The sequence below is a fragment of the Ambystoma mexicanum genome, chromosome 3p (genome assembly GCF_040938575.1).
Source record: "Ambystoma mexicanum isolate Mex_15411 chromosome 3p, UKY_AmexF1_1, whole genome shotgun sequence".
NCBI lineage: Eukaryota > Metazoa > Chordata > Amphibia > Caudata > Ambystomatidae > Ambystoma > Ambystoma mexicanum.
In genome coordinates, this window is record NC_090925.1 from 585,652,242 (window position 1) to 585,673,152 (window position 20,911).

Below are 20,911 nucleotides of genomic sequence, written 5' to 3' on the forward strand. Positions count from 1 at the left end.
GATGTTTCTGCTGCCAGCAATGCACAGTGATGTTGCAGGGCTTGGATGAGTGGGTTGATACATCCTACAAGCCCCCCTCTTGCGATGGCCGTTGAACTTCCATCAATGGAACTTCGCAAGACTGGGATGTAAGCCTCATCTCTCCGGATTCCATAAATGGCAAAGTTCATCGTCTTTTCCTCCATCAGGGGTGGATCGATCGGTTCTCCTCGCCAGTCCTGATGGGGATATTGAGCGATACCCTGGGCCCCTAGGATATTTGCTCCCAGTCCCCGGGTCGTCCTCCTTGGTCATTCTCCATGGTTTATCTCTCTCTCTTTCTCTCCTAGGATGACAAAGCAAAAACATATTTGTAGACATTTCCCCACCACTATTAATGTAGTGTGGCGGACATATACATTTTATAAATCAGGAGACATTTGTATTATTGTATTTTAGACTATATGTGGAATATTTTAAAGTTGGATTTTTATGGATCTGGAGTGGCCCCCTCTGGGGTTCCAGAAGACTCCTCCAGTTGCAGAGTGTGACTAGGATGACAACACTTCAGCTGATTAATATGGACCCACTTATCTTCCCCCTCTGCCAAACTGCCTTTGGGGATACTAGTTTTGGACATTGAGAGAGAAGAGATTTGGGCAGAATTCTATGGGGAGTCTTGGGAATCTGAAAGAAAAAGTTGGCAACTGGAGATAGGAGCGGTTTTGAGTTCCCCTGGTTCTGGTTCTGGGCCGCCCCCCCTTTTTGGAGGCAGTCACCAGGATGGGTTTGAACCAGGGGATTTTCATGTTGTTGGTTCTGGGATGGGACGATGGGCGGCACTAGCTCAGTCCCTACATCTACCCAGTCTGAATGTGAATCCCTTGGGACCCATTTTTCTTTGGGAGGAGTTCCCCCATCTCTGAAGGAGAAGATACTTTTCCCAGGATCCTCTGAGGACCCCTCTCCTTCAAATTGGAAGATCTGTACCTCCTCCTCAAAATGGGTCTGTTTGGGTCCTTTGTTTCTTCTACCCCCCTCTGCACCTTGGGTGACAGGCTTTCAGGGGCAGGAGATTTTGTTTCCGGTTCCTGGGTTTGCAGGGGCTGTTTACAAGTGGGGAAGGAAGCTTCCTCCAAGGCTTTACACCCCCCTTCCCCTTGTGCCTCCTCTCTGGGAACCGGTGAGTTATCGGGGTGCTGCCCCCGTCATTGTTCTGAAGCACCAGGTCCAGAGTTTGGGGCATTCTGTGCCGGCATGCTCAACTGAGGGTTCTGCTGAGCCCTCAGCATGCGACCCAGATCGTGTGCCATATTTTGGACATGGCGCTCAAGCTGTGAAACCCGCTCAGGCTGATACAGGGTTCTGTTTTCTCCCCTGGGCTGATCCCGGGAAGGGTAGCCATCCCTTCTCAGGTAGTACCCCGGGTTGGGAAGATTTGGGTACCCCCCCACCCTTGGCCTCCCCTCTCCCGGTTTAGGTGGTCTGGGCTCAGGGAAGTGGGGAAAGAAGGATGGATGATTTTGGGGTTGGAAATTTTGTGGATACCTGGGGAAAAAGTTCAGCCCAGGATTTGGTGAATTTCTGCCCTCCTGGGGGAAGTTAGGAGGGAAGTTCCTTGGGTTAAGTGCTTGGTTGGATCCCCCCTCTTGCGCTGGAGGAGTCCACACATAACCCAGGATGGGTCGGTTTCCCTTGTAGCGGGGACTTACATAGTCAGGGGAGTGAGGGATCCCATTGGTGGGACTACCTCCTTGACTCCCTGTCTGTGACTGGCCAGAGGGCCTTCTGGGCTTGGAATTATTTTGTGCAGGCAGGTTTTTAGGCCCCCCCATCTCCAAATCTAAAATGCGGGCAACCTTTACCTCTGCCACTTAAGCAGCGGCAGGTGTGCTGGTCAGTTTGGGGATTTTCTGAGCATTATTTTTATTCTCTATGGGCTTCTGCACCTCATGGATTTGGGTGGCCTGTTCAATGACCCAGTCTAGTAATCTTTTCTCATGAAAATCTCTCACTAGCTGAGTCATGATGTATTTGGGTAAGGCATGGAAAAAAGTGTTAACAAATTCTTTGCTATCCGTACGCACCCTTTTGGTAGTCTGCGCAAAGGCGCGCTTCAACTCCTGCACAAATTCTTGCGGGGCCTGATCCTTCCCACATTGCAAATTGTAGGCTGTCTTGCGAGCCTCTTGGGGATTTCTATGAACAGAAAAGTGCTTTAAGATGGCCACCCTGTATGTGGACCATCTTGAATGATTTTGGTCCTCCAGCCCTGCGAAGAAACTGGAGTATTCTGGGGAGAATGTCCATTTGACATACTGAATGCAGCTACTGCTGTCTTTCAAATGGAAAGTCGCCATCATTTGCTCAAAGATCTCTAAGTGTTCCCACACAGAATACTTGGCGTTCTTGTGATAAGGGGTGATGACACTCCTTATTGCCTTAATCTGTTTTAAGGGGTCCTTAAGCAAGACCCTTTTTTGCCTTATTGGCCTTCTTGGTTCGGGTCACCCTGGTCCATTCATCCTCTGACTCAGAGGCACTGCTCCCAGAGGTGCCCGTCTGATCTTCCCGGTTTTCCCGGATTCTGCAAGCCTGGGAATGGCTGGCAGAATGTGGGGACCTAGTCTCCTGTGTCCTTGGACGCTCAGAGGAGTCTTCTGCTTCCTCCTTGCTCCCAGGATTTGATGGATACCCCCCCCCCCCACTGACCTAACTGGGCAGAGGTTTTCAGGATGCCCGTAGTGGGCCTACTCTCCCGGGTTTCCCCACTAAATTGCACTGTACTTGGGTGCCCATACCCAGATGCCCGCCCATCCATTCCTGGGAGGTACTGGCCTATGAGCCCCATGCTTTTGACTGGATAGTAATCTGCCATCCCCGTGGCCCTGGGCTCATGTGCGCCAGGGGACATGGGGGAGGCAGAGTCCAGGGACTGGGAGAGATGAAGGCCTCTGGTACTAGGGCTCCTGAGGTTATGCTCAGGTGTTTCCCTTTCCCAGTGAACCTCATCTCTATCAGCCCCTGCGCCCTGTTGCCATGCAAGAGCCTGTGCTTTCAGTTCCTCAATCAAGGCTCACTAGACTCTATCAGTCTCTCGTGCATTGCTACCTGTTGCTGGAGCCTATCATTGTGCTGACAGAGAGCCTCATTCTCTCTCTGTGCTTCCTGGTTGGTCCTGGAGTACTGAGCCAGTCTTTGCTGCAGCAGGGTTACCTCTTGAGTCCCATCCCTACTGGCCTGTTCCTTTCTTGCCAGAGCATCTTCCACCCACCTGGTGTGCTCTAACAAGTTTTGATGCTCTTTTTGGAGGTCACCCAGTCCCTGGAGGGCCGGGTGATTTTCTTCCAGCCTCCCTTTTAAGTTACAGACTTTCTGGCCTAAGGTATCCCTTTCCAGAGCAAGAGCCTGCCTCTGTACCGCCAGGTCGTCCCTCTGCCTTTGAAGGGCACCAGCTTTCTGGCGCTCTTCCTCAAATTCTGACTGGGTGTCCAGGTCTTTCAGAAATAATTTGTTGCACTCTGCCTTTTCTCTATCTAGGTGGCTTTGCAGGGTGACTACCTGCTCTGCGCATACCCTATTGAAATCCAGTTGTTGCTCCAGCTTTTTCTGGCTTTGCAGTATGGAGTCCAAACCTTCTTAGTACTCCTTCTGCAAGACCAGAATTATGGTATCCTGGTCTGCCCTTTCCTGTTGCAGGATACCCATCTCCTCTTTGATTTTAACTAGATGTTGCCTACTTTCGTTTTCTGACTCCTGGCACCTCTGCAGTCTATGCTCAGAAGAGTCCAGATCAGATTGGGCCATCTCTAATGCCATCAGTTGCCTACTTGCCAGATCTTGGCCTTCAGCACATTTGTCCTATATGGCTCCCATAGATAAATATAAATATGCCGCTACCCTGGCAATCTTGTTGTGCTCATCCTTGGCCTTAGGGGCCATATATAGTTCACTAAGGGCCACATGTAAGGGACCCTGATCTCTCCAGATATCTAACCCAGTTGCAGTGACCTGTTGTGTGATCGCCTACAACCACACATTCTGGTCCTGCTCAGTCCACTCACCTCTCACAAATAGCTTATGTAAAAGGTGCTATCTATCTATCTATCTATCTATCTATCTATCTATCTATCTATCTATCTATCTATCTATCTATCTATCTATCTATCTATCTGTTCCTTTTTGAGGGTTGCTTTTACAGCGTAACACAGCGTGGTAGCCCAACAGGATTTATGTATCCTGTCAGTTAGCACACTGTATTAAGCTGCACAAGTGGTAGATCTAATAAAGAAGTCCCGGCTACCGAGCCCCCAATCTGTAAGTGACTTCAATCCAGCACTCCAACTAAGTCAATGCCTAGTCTGGGATGCCCAATGAAAGCCCTTATTTATATATTTTTATATCAAAGTTCTTTAAATCTGGATGATGAACCCTTATATAACGCCCCTCTCTTTGAATCTCCCCGACCTCACTGAGCCAAGAAGTAGGTTTGTTTTGCAAATTAAAAGGTTTATTTGAAGAATTGAACAATACATATATATATATATTCAGTGAAAAAACTTTGTCAAAGGGTTCCAAGTAATGGTTCCAAGTAAAACCGAAAAACCCTTGAAATTCGCCAGTTATGGTAAGCTAAGCAACCATAACTCGCGCCACCACTGTGCACTGCTAAGACTAACACCCACGGTACGAGATTTTACTGGGGTGCGGCAGGGGTACGCGTGGGCCTTTCCACACGATTTGGCTGGTGCGACTGGGGTTTGCAAATTTACTGGGGTGCGGAAGGGGTGCGCGTGGGCCTTTCCACATTATTTGGCTGGTGCGACTGCGGTACACGATTTCACTGGATTGCGGAGGGGGTACGTTCAGTCCTTTCCACGTGATTTGGCTGGTGCGACTGGGGTGCGCGATTTCGTAGGGGTGCGGAAAGAGGTACATGCAGGCCTTTCCATGCAATTTGGCTGGTGGGACTTGGGTACGCACACATTTTTCACTCGATTGCGATGGCGGGGCTCTGTGCTGGGTCACGGATGGCACGGGGACTTGTGCCATTCGGCATTTCACTGTGTTTTTCCTGCGCACGGGGGCGTTTTGGGGGCGTTACTGCTTGCTCTTCATTGCACCACGGCTACCAATGCCTCAGTTAATCCATGAATATGTGTGCTGCGCAATTGCTGGTTTTGCCATACGGCTGGCGCACGCATGCCGCACGCTCCTTCTCGGCGTGCAGCCCTTGCGCTACTTCTGCGCAGGATTCAATTAATCGGGCCCATACTTGTTTCATCTAGAGGAGCGAATCACTGACCCGATGAAATCGACTTGCACATATGACCAAGGCAGTGTCATTCCCCTTTTCTGTAGCGGAGCACTGTGTGTGAGTGAACTGGGTTCAAATTGAGCACTCATAAGATACCCCTTTAAATAAATATTGAGGTCCTGGCCCATGTGTGGCCATTAAGCAATCTCACGCAAGATTTCCAATGTCATATGAAGCCCCCTATGACTGGCAGTGGCTGTGTCATGGGTGTGGTTCAACATCAGGCTGCAGAACGAGGTAGGTTCCACCCAACGGTCGCAGCCAAATAGGGATTGCTTTACTAACAAACCGTCTTGGATCCGGAACATTTTGGAAAACCTTCTCGACACCAGGAGATGCTCTTTACCAGTATAATCTGATTCTGTTAGAGGAAAACTCACAGGGTCTTCAATGTGTTGAAAGATTTTTCCAATAATCGGGTCCTCTATCTGTGCAGCAATTAAACTTTAAACTGGGGTATCTTTACTCTGTCGGGCAGTCAAGAGTTCACTGTTGGCACGAGTTTGTGACCTGGTGACAGCTGTGACTTGGATTTTACAAAGTAGGGATTCTGTATCTATGAAATCCCCCTGCAGAACTCTAGTTTTAGCCAACTGGCCAGCCATGTCATTCCCAGTCTTCTCTGGCCCTTGTATTTTGGAATGACCTCTTATCTTCTTCCAATAGATGGTCATCTCATTAGAGGTCACCAGATCATCATTAGAGGTCACCAGATCATCAATCGATTGGAACAGTTTCCCATGCTTCAAGAGTTTGTTGTTGGCAAAAAGCATGCCTCGATTCTTCCAGTTGATCAGGTGTTCCATGAACCCATTCCTGACATAAACAGAGTCAGGGATTATGGCCAATTATTTGCATTGGTGGTGTAGTGTAGCAAGGGATGGATTGGTGTATGGCCATGAACTCTGCCACCTGACTACTTCAGGGTCTAATTCTGTAACCAGTAGACGGCTCTGGGGTATCATTCTGCCAGGCATTCCCAATGGAGCCACAATTACTTTTTCCTCATTATTACCAACATAGTAGGAGCACCCATCCACATAAACTGTCGATATCCCCTGACATGTGTCTTCTGCATAGACCTTGTGCAGGGAAGTTAGGTATGCACAGTGCTCTGGATAAGATTTCGAAGTGGGAGTATTTTACTCGCTACTTAAATTCGGATTACAACTATTATAAGTATTTTTTAAGTTAGTAAATATATGTTTTATCTGGGAAAGAGAAATGTTTTTGTAATAATTATTTCTTTGCACCTAGCTATGCATACACATTAAAAGATGCATGTTTACTTCTTCTGATCATGCAATGATAATAGCATTTTCTTCATGTGATACTACGTGGTACTACGTGCATTGCTGCTCCAAACCTATCTGTGGATCTGTGTGAGTGAAAGCAGGGGCATAAGGTCATATGTGTCTGTTTCCCCTTTTTTGTTGGGAGTATTTTTACTCCCTACTTTTATTTTCTGTCAGTATTTGCCTATTGTTAGGGAGTAAAAGTAGCCAATACACCCGTTATCTGTAGGGCTGGGTACGCATTCATATTGTATTTGGTCATTAGACTTTTGTCCTCAAGACAGTTTTCTTGAGCACAATCATGCAAGTCAGCCAATCCTTGCACTAGAGAACTCTTCTGGTTTTGACCATATCTCACATCCACAGGAAAGCCTTGCAAGGACAGAATCCAGGAAGTATTTCTGGAATTGTTTACATTCCCTGCCTGGATTCTGTCACTTTGTAAGTATTGCAAGGGTTGGTGAGGAGTCTCTACGATGATGTGCTCTCCCTGGATGAATGGGCAGTCATTTTTCAATGCCCACACCATCGGCTTGTGTGCCTTTTCGCAGTCATTGATTTTTCCACCACAGAGGACAATATTTTGTTTGCATACGAGAGAACTTTGTTGACCTTGTCGTGCTTTTGGTACAATATCACTGTTAGGAAGGTATTTGAAAACCCTGTTTGCAACAAGAACTCCTTATACTTCATCGGGTAAGCCAAACAAGGAGCTAGAGAAAGGCTTTTTTTCAGTTGTTTAACTTCCTCAAATTGTTCTGCACCTCACTCCGACTTGACTCAAGCCTTTAAAAAATGAAGCAAGGGTTGAGTGACCTCTGTGTAATCTTCAATTAACTTTCGACTATAATAAGTGAATCCAAGAAGGCTTCTTAATTCTAGCAGAGTAGTATGGTCTTATAATTTCAATTAGCCTTCCACTTTCTTTGCCTGGTGATTGAAACACCCAGGGGTAATTTTGTTCCCTAAGAAGTTCACTCGGGTCTTACACCACTGTGCCTTCTGAAAGGACAGTTTTGCTCTGGATTTCTCCAACTGGGTCAGAACATAGCAGATTTCTGCTATATGTTCCTCTACAGTTAAGCTCTTGATCAGAACATCATCTGCATACGCTAGTGTTCCCCTTTTACCCAAATCTGGCATGGCCTTATGCAGAAAGATGTTGAACTCATTGTCAGAGTTTATGTATCCAAAGGGGGTTCGGTTCTACGTATATTGCTGGCCCCCGACGTAAAGGCTAGATTTTATTGGTCTACCCTACTCACGGGGACCATTCAGTAACCGTTTGTCAAGTCAATGGCTGTGTATACATTTGACCTTTGGATCTGCCAGCTCTTAATTGATGTTGGGAAGTGGCCATCTTGACATGTGGGCTCGTTTGTTCAACTCACTCTGGTCTGCACACAGTCTCCATTGGCTGTTTGGTTTTAATATCCCCAGTACCGAGTTGATAAAGGTACTGTGGATAGGAGAAATTATCCCAAAGGATGCTACGTTCGTAACAATCTCTGTGAGGGATCCCCTCGATTCGAGAGGTAACCGGTATTGTTGAACAAATACTGGAGCCATCTCTGGGTCCATGGCTATGGTGGTTGAATGAATAGATGTGCCTCCACAGTCATATGCGTCCACTGAAAGATATCATGGAAGTCCAGGAATGCCTGTTTAAGCTTTTGTGTTTGCTCCTCAGTTTCACAGCATCAGCAGAATTGATCTGTTCTTTGACCATCTGCTTGAAAGCTGGAAAGACCTCAGGCTTGGCAATTTCAGCAGTATCCTCCAGTTGGCTGGTGAGATCTCTTTTTATGGTGTTAACCTGGACAGGAGGTTCCATGGATTTGAGGTATGTGTTATTCACTCTTAATACCACCTCATTCTTTCTGATGTCAAAGGTCAGCTCTTCCACCCCATAAGGGCTTGACGGGAGCACCAAGAAATTCCCAACATGACAGGAGCAAATATTTTCTGGAGGAATACCGTCGCTGGTGTTGTAAAAGTTGTTTGGAATTGATTTGACGAATTAATTACCTAAATCAATAGAATAATGTTGGGCATCAACTGCCATTCCAATAAAGGGGTCTGCGCCCAAAGTGATACTTTAAGGGTTGCTGTTATCCACCAATATTCGAATGGTATTATGTTATAGATCTACTACCGGTGTCAGATATAAATACAATAGAACAAAGAGGCTCCCATACCTAATAAGGGTTTGGACACACAATTGTCTGGCTGGTTAGGAATTGTCACACTAGAACACGATTCAGAACAGTGACACATAGAAGTTCATGGAAAATACAACCTGACTTCATTGCTATATCTGTTAAAAACTATTTTAATACAAAGCATATAAAGTTAAAAAGCATATACATAAAATTTTGTAGGTAAAAAACTAACAAAGTGACCAGTGCTTCCAAATAAAGTGCTGTGTGCTAATCACCAAATTGCTAATAAAGTGCATAATACATATTTGAACTGTATCTCACTTGTGGATACATGAAGGATTCCAAGTTTACATATACTTATTTACAACATTTGTATAGAAACTTCAAGAATAGTCAACCTTTGACTTGGTTTAGTAAACAAAAACCACACATAATACATCAATTGAGACCTATTCTTTTTGAGTGCCTCAAAACATGTGGCTTTGGTTAGAATATACCTAAAGTACACATTGATGGTTTTAATCCCTATTCAGGCACTTAATGTTAGTATCTGCAGTAGCCCTACATGTTTCGTTCCTCTACTCCTTGGGATTAGTTTTAGGAACTTCTTCAGGGGGGTGTGGAGGCTGGGACGGAACAAGCCCGCAGCTTAAGTCAAGAGGGTGGCTTGGTAGAACTAAACTCGTTGAGACTGTTGCGGGAGCGTAGAGTCCTTGGTCGTATTCCTAGTGGGTAAATCTAAATTGACATATGCCCACAAACTCTTGTTCTTAATGCAAGATGAAAGAGCCAGGCCAAACCTAATCATAAAAACATAAAACCACATTACAATTATTGTGGTTTCTCAATCAAATGCATTAGTCATCATCGGTCGTGGGAACTGTTTCACAAATCCCTCCCAATTTAGATACACCCTTAATATAATTTCAACCTCAATAATCCCTGATGCTACTTACACTAAATTATGGCTGCAGACAAAGTTAAGAGCTATGATGGCAAGTATGTACTAGAACTACTTGCAAGAGCTACTGCTCTAGACCCAGATAATGGCAGTTCCCCAATTAATATTGTGAGCAATTGGGAGGAACTAGCCCTATTTAAGAAAAGATTCATCAGAACGGAACTACATGGCGTAATTATGATAGAGTACCTAAGAAATGGAACTTCACCTCAAGGCCTTGTAGTGCGTAATGAACCGAAATTGTACCTGGACAACAAACAATTTGTACAACAATGGAGCTATATCGCAAACAAATGCGGCAGAGATTGGATAATACTTATTATCAATACGGCAAAAGAAATGACTGATAAGCTTGCAGCTGAACTATTGACACTAGAAGATGAAATTAAGAAATTAGTATCAATAGACATCTACAAGAAAATACTGGAGGAAATTAACAAGCAGATAGATGACTTTAAAGTCTACACAACACGCGATCGAGTCAGAAGGATGAAAAAAGATCTAACAGACTTCACGCATGAGAAAGCCTTCGCATATACTCAGGACAACTACAAACCAAATCAATCACAAGTCCAATCAAACCAGAGAGGATGTAAAGTACGATTTGGTAACACATCCTACAGCTCCTACGGCTCAAGTGATGAGAATGTGGAAGAGACCGATGATGACTATTCTAATTACAAAGGTACCTCAAGAGACAGAAGATCTAATGGCATGAGACGTGGACAACCACAGAGACCCCGGAGAGGTAGAGGGAATTCAAGATCTAACTCCAGTTTTTTAGACCAGGACCCAACGAATTGGGACTTCGAGCCATGGCACACAAGGAGCAAGAGACCCTACTACTGAATCTATCTAATTACCATCCTACTAAAATAGAGATAGATGTACTAGAAAAAGGCCTAGGCTTTGCCCCTACTAATCACTATGATGCATTCAGGAGTAGAAATGATTTGGAAATGTTATTCAGGAAAATACACCTGAAACAATTCTTCGCAACAAATGCCTACACGTGTAAAACTAATGAAACAGGACTGCGTCGGCCTTCTAATTTTAACCCCCCCAATACAAGCAATACTCCAGAATCTTTAGTATTAAAAAAAAGACTGATGAGTGACCTTGTTAAACTTGAGAAAACTACAGATAGGCATATTTTTCAGAACATTAGTAGAAGAGAGAGAGAAGCAATCCAAACTCTGAAATCCAACCAAGATATAATAATCAGAAAAGCTGATAAAGGAGGAGCAATAGTCTTGCTCAACAGACAGGACTACATCACTGAATGTGGTCACCAACTTAGCGATACCTCATTCTACGAACAGCTTACTATGGATCCTACTAAGAGACTACAATCCTTGATTAACCTCAAGGTTGCCAAAGCTAAAGAAAAAGGGTGGATATCTAAACAAGAAGTTGAATACTTGACACCCAGCCACCCGAATGTTCCAAAAAACCTTCGAGAACCCCCCTGGTAGACCTAGTGTGTCTGGCTGCGGCTCACTTCTAGAACCTCTCTCTAAATTTGCTGATTGCTTTCTAAACCCATATGTTAGATTAATGACATCTTACAACCAGGATACTACAGAAGTTATTAGACTGGTGGAAGGCCTGAAGATAAACAAAAATGACCTACTTGTCATCTTAGATGTCATCTCACTATATACCAAAATTCCCCAGGCAGCAACCTTAAGTATGGTAGAAGTGAAATTGTTATATTCTAGAACTACAGGCAAAACCCCAAACTCATTTATCCTTTGGTGTGCAGAGATGGCACTATGTGAAAACTATTTCTCTTTCAACAATCGATTCTACAAACAAATACATGGCACTGCCATGGGGTCAGCGGTGGCTCCAACTATTGCAAACCTTTATGTAGAAACTATTGAAGTACATACCATCATGACCGATCCCAATCCATATAGACAATATATTCAATTATGGAAAAGGTATATTGATGACGTGTTTATGTTTTGGTCTGGTGATATATTGAATTTCAACGCATTTGTACTCTGGCTGAACTCACAAAATCCCTTTTTGCAGTTTACCAAAACTGTGAGCCTTGAATCAGTCAATTTCCTGGACCTAACGATCTACGCTAATAAAGAACTGTCAATACTTCAAGTCAGACCTTTTCATAAGGAAACTGACAAGAATTCGATGTTAGCTTACTCAAGTTCATCCTAAACATACTCGACAAAATTTGCCTTTCGGACAATTTCTGCATATGAAACACAACAGCAGCACCAAAAGAGATTTTGTGATGGAAGCTGACAATTTGAAACAAAATTTGATCCAGAGGGGCTACCCCAAAATAATTGTTAAGACAGCATACAAAAGAGCGGCCAATAAAAACAGAGACACTATTTTAGAATACAGAGAGAAAAAAACGATCAATGACAACATTGTGTTTATTAGCACATACAACCCACTCTCTAATGGTATATCAAAGATTGTGAGATTGTGAGAAACAATTGGCATATATTAGAAAAGGGTGACTGTCCATTGTCTACTCCTAAGTGTGCCTTTCGCAGGAGCATACACTTGAAAGAATTGAACACAATAAATGATGTGGCTCTTAAGCCAAGTACTCAATCCACACTAACTGAAAGTTGGGGTTTACCTAGAACTACAGGTCATAGTCCGTGTGGACATTGCAATTGTTGCGCACAAACCTTTAGATCTAAAGATATTGATTTGGGCCTTAACAAGAGATGGGAACAACGAGTCCTAACAAATTGCAACTCTACAATGGTAGTGTACGCTATCTGGTGTCCGTGTAATAGACTATACATTGGCAAGACCGAACGAAAAGTAAAGGTCAGGATAGGCGAACATAAAAGTTGCATTAGGAACAATACCATGAACGCACCACTAGTGGGCCACTTTACCAGCCAGGGACTCAAACCTGAAGAACTTAGGTGGACAGTAAAACAGACCCAAGACACCAATAGCGAAAAACATATGCTAAGTGTACAGAACAAAAAATGATCTTCTTAACTAAAAGTTACCCTGATGGACCGAATGAGAACATAGATTGGATTATATTTATCAAATAATATACCACACTATACCTCTGCTCAGTAATGCCACAGACTAGGACTACTTGAGACCTTATGTGTCCTGACTAGCCCCTCACTATACTAGACTTCATCCCTTGCCTTGTTAGGCTGCACTATCTAGCACTATAAACATTCTTTCACTCTTCTAGTAAGAACTTATGCTCTTGGTGCCTCCACAATCTCCTTTGAACCACCTTCTACCTGGATTATGACTCATCCCAGCTATAGTGGTTTATAAAAATAACTAGAGGTGTACATAACCTTTACTTAATGTTAGGATGCCATCTGTTCTGGGCTTAACTAGAACAGACTCATGCCTGCACCTGCCCCTTATCCTTTATCTTTCCTGTTAATAACAAACAGCACTGCAATTATTGCCTTATATCTGGTGAACTTGGCATACTTATTGTATGACCACTAATAACTAGGGCTAACATGCATTTGCCCCAGGGCACCATCTTCATAATTTCAATGACTGTGACACCTATTTTGCAAGTGGCACTTAGATGCATTAATAAACACCACGGTGGCCCTATACTACTTATGCCCGTTCTATCCGGAGTACCACTCAGTTCTGTAATCTAAGGACAGCCACATTTTGCAGCTGCCTTGTATTCACTTCAATAGCCGGCTCACGTGATCTATCTAAGATTAGTGTTTTGTATCAGAGACATGCGCAGTAAGTCTGTAGAGCAAGTGCCAGCGTGGCCGGTTCCTATGCTAACAGACTACAGAGCTGTTTGCAATAGGACCGAGCAAGCGTTAATCAACGTGACCATCCCTAACATTAATCTGGCGGCTATACTAGACATCCCTTTCTGACGTTTTCCTACCATTTTAGTCAAACCTGAATACTGGCGATCTTGGCCGCGAGAGTGTTTGACACGGCAAAGTATTAGCATTACCCTCCTTTGTATTGAGCAGTACACAATGCTACACGCATGCGCAGTTAAGCTACATACATTACCTTCGACCTGCGAGCCGCCCTAGCAACGGTTACCAGTACACTGTTGCGCTGCCATGGAGCTATCCAGTTCCTGAACTCCAGGTACTTGCCTTGCTTCCCTTGCCTTGCATAGCCTTTTTGCTGCACCGCTAACCCACCGGTATTGCTCTGTACTTTGCAGCTTTAGTTATACTCCTCTTGCAAGATCAGCATACAAGTGCCTCTTGGCTATCAGCACCACGCAGAATGTCATAGCCTACATCTGTATAACCACGCAAATAGTGAAGACATTTCGTACTTTCAACGTTGCCTTGACTCAAAGTTTGGATGGTCTAGTTGATGAATGTACCACGTTGTTTTGCAAGACAGGGCCATTTATGAACCTATGACCACCTTGATTTTTTCCATCAATCCGACACCAGTCTATTATTTATTTTTACAGAGTAAGACTACCCATCAAGCTACCCTTAACTTACATTGAAAAAACTACCATACCAGAAGACTAAGGAAGTACCATTCTACCACAGTACGAAGTCTGAAGTAAGTCTCTTTTTGAGAGCCTATTTTTTGTATAACCAAGATGGCGATACCATATTAGTGAATGTATCATCTGTAGGGAAGCACCACTTAACTAAAGGATTAGAGAGTATTGAGTTATATTTTTGTGTGTTCACAGGGACTACTCTGGAGACTGCGACACTAAGAACCTATGCAGTACCTAGGAATTACTTACCGACACTAAAGAGACGGTAAGCATCCTATTTGTAGGGCTTCATCAATCAATTATGATGACTAATGCATTTGATTGAGAAACCACAATAATTGTAATGTGGTTTTATGTTTTTATGATTAGGTTTGGCCTGGCTATTTCATCTTGCATTAAGAACAAGAGTTTGTGGGCATATGTCAATTTAGATTTACCCACTAGGAACACGATCAAGGACTCTACGCTGCCGCAACAGTCTCAATGAGTTTAGTTCTACCAAGCCACCATCTTGACTCAAGCTGCGGGCGTGTTACGTCCCAGCCTCCACACTGCCCTGAAGAAGTTCCTAAAACTAATCCCAAGGACTACAGGAACAAAACATGTAGGGCTACTGCAGATACTAACATTAAGTACCTGAATAGGGATTAAACCCGCCAAGGTGTACTTTAGGTATATTCTAACCAAAGCACCATGTTTTGAGACACTCTAAAAGTATAGGTCTCAATTGATGTATTATGTGTGGTTTTTGTTTACTAAAACAAGTCAAAGGTTGACTTTTCTTGAAGTTTCTATACAAATGTTGTAAATATCTATATGTAAACTTGGAATTCTTCATGTATCCACAAGTGAGATACAGTTCAAGTATGTATTTTGCACTTTATTAGCAATTTGGTGACTAGCACACAGCACTTTATTTGGAAGCACTGGTCACTTTGTTAGTTTTTTATCTACTAAATTTTATGTGTATGCTTTTTAACTTTATATGCTTTGTATTAAAATTGTTTTTAACAGATTTAGCAATGAAGTCAGGTTGTATTTTCCACGAACTTCTGTGCGTCACTGTTCTGAATCGTGTTCTAGTGTGACAATTCCTAACCAGCCAGACAATTGTTTGTCCAAACCCTTATTAGGTACGGGAGCCTCTTTGTTCTATTGTTTTCTAATAAGATATGTCAGGTTTGCTCCCTGATAACCTATAGTATACCTGATTTCCCTCTAGGTGTGTCTAGGATATAAATCCAAACCTTGTTGCCGGAGATAGGAAATCAAATTCTTATAGGTGTCCTGATGTTTGAAGTTCTGTACTTGCTTCATTTTGAGGGAAATAGTGAATTGTCACACCTGTCCTGGGATGGTAACCTCTTCTTGCACTTGAACTTCAACCGAATAAGGCAGCAATTGAGCTGACCGGAATGCTTTTTCAGTGTTGTCAAAGCCCATGAGGTTACCTCCCAGTCGTGAAAAGACTTTATTATTAGTTAGATCCAAATTGATTGCAAATCAGTTGAATATGTCACTACCTAAATAAAAGGTGGAAGGGACATCTCTCACGACCCAACAATTATGTTCAATGCTTTTGTTGCCAATGGACATTTTTAGCATACACCTGCTGGGCAGTAAATGTTTGGAATTGTGGGCTCCCAGACCCACTACCCATGTATCAATCAATTTAAATGTGGTAATGGTCTGATTTTGTGGGAGCCTCCTGAATAATCCTTTGCCGATGAAGCTTGTTCCATTATTCAGACATACTCTGGGGAGAACAGGCTGCCCCCCTCATTTATCTGAATGGGGAAAAACAACTATTCGCCCTTTCTCTGAATGTCATCAGACTTTGAGCTGGTTCTTCATTGTCTTTTTTCATGGGATTCAGTGGGCCTCATTATGTCCCTGGCACGGCTGCCAACAGGTCCTTTTTATCTGGCACCCGGCAATGGGGAATTACTGGGGCATTACAGCCCCGGTGGTCCCGGTAATTCGCCATTGCCGGGCGCCGGAAAAAATTTCTCCCCATTCCAATTCGAGTCCCATAGGACTCTATGGGAATGGGGAGGACGGTAGCACCGGCACTGTTAATAATCGTCAAAGTCTGCGAGCGGGTGCCGTTCTGCCAACCAGGTCAGACCTGTTGTGAAAACATGTTTAAAACATCACTTTCACAGATGGTTCTAAGGGCACAAAATGTATGGCCCCCGACAGGATGCTCACAAATGTTTGGAAAAAGCTTAGACAGATAATTTGCTACTTAAAATATGCCACATTCTGTGCTCTAAATGCCTTGTCGAAATGATGCGATCGACACAGTCGCTAACACAGCTAAGGGCTGGGCCTGTGGTGGAGCGATGTGTATCTAAAACAATGCGGCCTATACAAACGGCGAATAACCTCCTTTTAACAATAAAACAATTTAGACAGGGCTACCTGATGTGTGTTAGAAGCAGTTTTTAGAAACAGTTTGTAAATGGGGGGATGAAGTATGTCAAAGACAGTATGGTAGAGCAATGTGCATGGAACCCCATAAACTGACCTATGAGGACTGAGACTGTAGATGTTTTCATATGTATTTGCACTTATTTGCAGGAAATAAAAAAATGAACATCTGCTAAAAAGTGATCAATTTAATGTGAAACCAGCCGTTGGATTTGTACAGCGGTTATTGCTGGATCTATTTAAAGAGTGGCTGGCTACTATATGTCCGAGGCTGCTGTGTTTTCTGAGAGCACCAATGGTGATATACAGAAGGAAATGTAACAATTTTTCAAGCATCGCAAACATATGCAGCAACATCAATCACGCACTAATGGACAACTATGGCAAAAGCATCATAAAGGAGGTCAGGGCGATTTAAGGTCGCTGGTCAGTCCCTCATTGCGAGTCAATGGGACCAGCCTGCAACAAAGGTTTCGATGGGTTAATGCACACTGGTTGTTGGACAGGGAACTTTATGCATTTTTGTCGACCGTCTCTCTATTATGTATATCTGCTTATCAACGCAGTGAAAGACAATCTGTGTATGAAGTAATCAATGATACATCGAAATGTGTATCCAAGAAGATCGTTGTGCAACATGTGATAATTCAAGGTATTTAATGTGAATAAAATCTGAATAAAAATACATGTTTTAAATATGAATACAAATCTGTTGTTTTATGAAACCTGGTTGTGTCTTTTTATGTTGAACGGGTACGAAGGGTAAACACGGCCTGTATAAAAATGGCAGAAATATATGATGACATAAAGATGTCAAGAGTTTATAACAACACATGTGAAAATAAAAAAGTCAACATTTCAAAACAACAGATTTCTACAGCGTGATTAAAACCAGTCTCTAAAAAAGTTGATGGCCCCACGCACAACATAGCATTATACTTATGAACTAAATAAACCTTTAAAATTGATGTGTGTTATAATACATATAGTAAATATGACCACATAATAAAGAACAAGACCAATTTATGAATTGTAAAAATATTATATTTATAAAAAGATATACTTAATACTTAAAGGAAAAATACATATGTAAAAACATTTAATGTAATAGAAAAATAAACATACAGATGCAAATATCCAAAATGTCAGACAAACAGGTAGAAGAGGCATGTCACAATCACAATTACAGGGGGTTTACATACAGGCTGCCGGCTCCTAGAGATGCGCGATAGATGTATGTTTTGGTGCCAGTGGATAAAAACTCCACAATGTATTTTTCAGTAGCTAACTCAGGAGTTAGATTCCCTAGAGGATTGACAGGGGGCAAGTTGACATTCCCAGAGCGGCTGACAAAACTGTTGTCTGAAATTGTTGGGTATTCCATAGCATAGCACCAGCACATACAAGCTATTTCATCCTCTATGAACACGCAGCTGCTCACGTCATATGAATGATCAAATAGATAGGTGTGAAGCATTTCAGGGTCTATGATGATGGATGTGTTGGGCAAATTAACTCTTTGCGCAAACTTAGCCCACAAAGAATTAAGACAGGGTTGTCCTCAATGTGTTCCATAAGCAAGCGTATGCCCTGATGTTTATAGTAATCATCAATATAAACCCACTTCCTGAACCACAACATAGCTGTCCAACCAAGGCAGTCTATATCGTTTTTCCCCACAGGCAGTTAGGGCGTGTTGTATAGATATGTTCTCTGTTTTTGAGCTTTATGAGAGCCACTGAATAGACAGCATTGAATAAGGTTTTTGCCGGTCGTAATATGAATCATGGGGCAGTAGCAATTGTTTCAGGTTTTAGATAAAGCTGTCTGTAGATCTGCATACAACAACTAGCAAGGGTGAAATTTTGAGAAGGGACGATGTATGACCTGAGTTTTCCACCCTTTATAGGTGTTGCACGATGGGATATTTGAATGATGCCGTCCTTAAACAAATTACAAGTTTGTCTTAAAATGTTGACATCTTCTTGACAGTAGGCCCTAAACTCTTGGAAAAAGTCAAAGATGCCATGTTCATGCGCCTCATACCAGGTCATAAACTGTTCTTTCTTGCTAGGCATTGAACCAGGGTTAGGGCTTAGCCGATAGTAGTTTTGGTTAGCAGCAGTTTTAAACAGATGGGGAAAGAAACCCTTTGAACCAGGGAAACTAAATGCCTTTGGAAGTTTGCTGAGTTTCATGTTTAGAAATTTCAAGGAATCAATAAAATGTATTTGTAGAGGTACCACAAAGATGGCCATTAGCTTAGCAACTTGGGTGATACGTTTTATTTAAATGTTTTCCCTAACTAACTGTCACAACACAAAGTATGAATCATATCCTTTGGAATAATGGGCTATAAAAGTGTAACCCGTGAATCTGCTTGTTACAAAAGTGCTTATAAAAGTAACCACAGAGGCGTCCTCTGTAAATTCCCAATAGCTATCCCCTGTTAGATGTCTGGCATAGATATAGTTCGGTTGATGGGTTATATTCTCTTGGCTGGCCTCATTGTCATATGTTATGTAGTTCTCAGTTTTATTCTGAGGTCTGCTGGGCGTCATGTAGCACAGGTTTTCAGCCATGTTGACAATGGAAACTTTACATACTCTACAAATCATCCCGACACAGTTGTGACTCTCAGGGAGACATTTTTGACACATTGGACAATCAAAGCGTGGCTCGCACATGACCATCCCCAAACCTGCCTTTTGAATGTGTGTGTCTAGACATGGCCGAGACCTCATGAACGCACGACACTGAGGGCCTTTTGAAGGTTTTTCCTTATGCGTTTGACATTCTTCTATTAGACACAAGTGACAGTGGTATTGACAACTGTGTCTATGTTTGTTTTTGGAAATGTGGTGGCAGTGCTGACAGAGATGTCTAGCCCCCAGTAAACCTTTTAGATTGCAAATGGTCATCGCAGTGTAAAACATACAAAGTTGTTGGCTGTTTTAGTCATTTGTGTAAAATATCACCACACCTCGTTAAAATAGAGTATCTTGATGGGACTATTAAAATACTTCTCAAAGAGATTCAGTTATTCAAATGCTACTGGAGTTTCTGTTGGTAGTTTTAACTCTTTGTGAACTTGAAATGCTTTTGCATGTATATCAACGTCTTTTATACCTCGCGGTTCGGTTAAACCTATAAGACTAGATGGCTGGCAGAGATTTAGGGGCCATGATCAAAATTTAATAAACAACAGCTTTTAGATTGTATGATGCAGCTGTGCAGAATCTTACTCAAAGGCTTATAAACATGGCTAGAACGTGGCCTGACAACTAAGGCCACGATTTTAAGCGGCGCAAAGCAAAACATCTCAGTCTTACTCTGCAGAAGTTTTCCAAAAACTGCAAAACAGAGAAAGTTTCACAATGTGATTGCCTTGTAAACAAGCATCTGTTTAATGCTACAGCCTCCATTCTTATTTGACCGAAATCATTGGGACCAACAGTTTCCAATATTTGCTGGACTAACATTTCCATAGCCTCCGTTATAACCGTTATTCCGTGACCTCGAGAGCGTAAGTGAGCCAAATCTAAATTCCTCGTAATGCTTCACTGCAGCAAATGTTTCATAACTTCTTTGATAAGTTTGCACCCAGGCCAAATAAACTGGGGCATCCGATGTCCGGGGTGTTGATACGTGCGTTGCGGTAGCTCAATCACGTCTGCATATAAGCAAGGAGGGTTTCTTCAAGATTTGAAATAGGCGCCGTCTCTGAGCTCGGGATATGGCCCATTTTAAGTTTTGTCTCCTGTTTTTAGAGCTTGATTGAAACAGATGGCTGCCACCACTTTGAGCAATTGCTTTCTCTGTAACAAGGACTCTGGCACTGTCTGTGTTTTTAATTTTACTAAATCTCCCAGAGCAGCAGGCTGTGTGGGCTTGTTCTTGAGTGTTCTTTATGTTTTTTAATATGGGGGTTGCACTGAGTCATTAGTTGCTACTCATACCTTTTTGTGCTTGTCTGATATGTCTGATATCTGGGATATTCCAGGAGCGGGTGCGGATGGAGATCTGGATATATTAGGCCCGGCAAATGTTTGTGGAATATCGGCTAAACAATTGGCTGAAAAAGCACTGATGGCTGGTGCGCTTTGTTTAACAGCAGGGGCCCTGTTTAGCACTGTAGCGAGCTGCATCTCTATGAATCTTTCATGGAATGCATTATAAGACCCTCCCATAACAATGGTGTTGAGTTGAACAACCAGACCATTGTCTATCGTAATATCTGCCTGCAACCTTATTGCTAATTCACAAGCTTCTGCC